Source organism: Apis dorsata, unplaced genomic scaffold (assembly GCF_000469605.1).
Source record: "Apis dorsata unplaced genomic scaffold, Apis dorsata 1.3 scaffold_617, whole genome shotgun sequence".
Classification (NCBI taxonomy): domain Eukaryota; kingdom Metazoa; phylum Arthropoda; class Insecta; order Hymenoptera; family Apidae; genus Apis; species Apis dorsata.
Window position 1 is genome coordinate 36,971 of NW_006263813.1, and position 2,830 is coordinate 39,800.

Here is a 2,830-nt window from a genome sequence, read left to right on the forward strand (position 1 = left end):
TATGGTCATTTTACCAACCTACGTTAATTAAAATTTATCCATAATTAATTCGCGTTATTTAATCGAATTCATTTCTTTTTATTTACAAAATTGGAAGAATTAAAATTGTATAAATTAATTAGAGTCACACAATGATTATATAAAAAATATTACACGTACATTTGTTAAACCTCCTCGTCCCGCCGGCTCGTAAGTATAATTAATGTAAGGATCGTTAGGATAAAAATTGATATTCGATGGCATTTTGTTTCCATGTCTAAATATCGTCTGTACAAGTTTCAATTCTGCCAAAGATGCTCGACAACAAAGGAGACAAATGATGAATCTTAAAGTCCATGTGGTATTCATCATTCTAAAAGTAAATATAATTTAATAAATAAATTTATGTATAGCTTTCAATTTCACTCGATGTTTTATATATCATATCATGTATATTAAACTAGAAAAGATTTCATATAATATTTTGTTTCTATTTTTATAAATAAATATAAAATAAAAATAAATCTTGTTACTTTTATGATATCGATAATTATATTACAAAATCTTACCGTGTGTTGAGCGTACTTTTATTTCGAGCAACGTTCATATGTTTATAGTAGATAAAACTATGAAGAATTAGTATTTTAAAATATAAAAAAAATCTAATGTCAACGCAGTTTTATATGGGGGGACAACGAGTTTATCTAACGATAGGCTATCGAAAAATGTCACAACGATCGAATACTTTGTTTCATTTTTTTTACTAATACAAAATAATCTAAAAAACGAAATTTGAAAATGGAAAATTGAAATAAAATTCGAAAACGAATCAACAAATACTATTGTAACATTCTGTTATTTCGTAAATATTCTTCTCTTATATATATTATTTGTTACATATATACACGTTGAACTTATGTTTTATGTATGACACGTGTTAACTTGATAATTATTTTACAAATATTGATATTCAGAAATGTGAATATTATTATAATTTCAATAATATTTGAATAATGATTTTAGAAAATATATTATACTTTATACATGACAATACTCTAGAAACGAATTTTATCAATCGATTTTTTATAAGCTTCATTATTGTTTTATTCTATTATATAACGAAAAATATTGATTCTATATTTTTAGAAAAAGATGCATTATTATCTATAAACAATGTCATTCACTTATAATTTATTAATGTTCAAATTCTTAAAGTATTTCCATTATTCTTAAAAATATTGAATTTTTCAGAGATAAATTATTGATGAAATATGGTATGTATCGAAAAAATTATTAATTCTCTTAACTAATTAGTATTATAGTTTATCTGTATACAAATAAAAGATATTACATTACATTATGGATAATTGTTAAAAAAAATCGTAGGATTACTTACGCGTATTTCAGACTTGTGGAAAAAAAGATTACAATATTTGTATACTTTCGATTGTATGATCGAAACATGAGTATCGAATTTCAACTGTTGTTTGCTTCGCGTGTCGAGGATAATAACATTATACACACACACACATATATATATATATTTAATAACGTTAAAAGTGAAATAGGGAAAATGATTCGCTTATATCATTGGCCTATATAACTATCCATGCAAATCAAATTAATTCTAATACGTACGTAGTCATATTCGCTATTGTTTTTCTTGAAAAAATATAAAAATTGTCATTTTAATAATCATACAAAATTATTTTAAAAAGAAATTGAACAATTTTATCGATATATTCGGTGGTGAAAGTTGAATTGGAAAGATCATATAGTTTTGTGCCAGAAATACGTATGTGCAAATTATTCGGTTAAAGTGTGCACGCTCGACGTCGATTTCGCAGTTGTTCCAAAATGAACGAATAATAAATGCATACGTAATGAAAGGATAAGCCAATAATAGTAGGATATTATTTTTTTACAAAAAGGGATTAAGAAGACAATTTTCAAGAGGATGGTCATAAAACGTGAGTTTCTATTGGTACAAAATACAACGAAATTGATATAACTTTCTACTTACTTGGAAGAATTACTTTAAATGATTAAATTCGTGTATATGTAATTCGTTGTTTTATACTTTTTTTTCAATACTTAAGAAAACAAAAATCATTGATAAAAAAGACACGATAATTTATATGTTCAATTTATATGTTTATAAATTATTAAAAATTATAATATAAATTAAAGATACGATTGGAAAAGATAATACGTGCAAACATTAGTCTAGATTAAAACTGGAGATCATCTCGAGTTGGTAAATTAATACCAGAAGAGAAGAAAAATTAACGTAGGAGGGAATTCCTACGCGTCATACGCGTAGGTCTTTTCCCGATATCATTGATAGTCAAGGAAATTAAAATTTCTTAAATTTATGGCTATTGAATTTCGTGGAACGAATTTATATATTCTTGCAATTTTTTTTTCAAAAAAAAGAAACGACAATAATACCTTATAAGCTATATAATACTTTAAGATTTAATTGCTCAGACATGATAAAATAATCAATTACCTAATTTTGAATCACTTCTTATACGATTTTTAAATTTAAAGATATTAATACGTTAATATATAATTCTTGTAATTTGCTGTTTCTTAATAATTTGATAAAAATTTAATCGTTAATTGCCATTCACGATCGATTATTTTAATTGATTGTAATTATTGATTGTCATATAAATTAAATTTGTTGACATGTGTTTCATTTCCTTGAAATTAGCAAGCACATTGTCTCAGTATCATGTAAGTATTTTGTGAATTATTGTGCTCTTATCTGCATATTCCATACAATGTAGCAATAATGACAAGTATTGCGTAAAAAAAAAAAAAAAAAAAAAAAAAAAAAAAAAAA

At 24.3% G+C, this 2,830-nt stretch overlaps 1 protein-coding gene and 1 long non-coding RNA gene across 2 annotated transcripts in view; both read right to left on the reverse strand.

The window, feature by feature from the left end:
* LOC102675611 (venom acid phosphatase Acph-1) overlaps window positions 1-2,830 on the reverse strand; it is a 13,540-nt gene that overhangs the window by 1,512 nt on the left and 9,198 nt on the right. The gene's annotated exons all lie outside the window — the stretch shown is intronic.
* LOC116186321 lies at window positions 154-859 on the reverse strand. Its single transcript, XR_004151292.1, has 2 exons — window positions 549-859; window positions 154-352 (listed from the first exon to the last, which is right to left on the reverse strand). It is a non-coding gene; the product is annotated as an uncharacterized LOC116186321 (long non-coding RNA).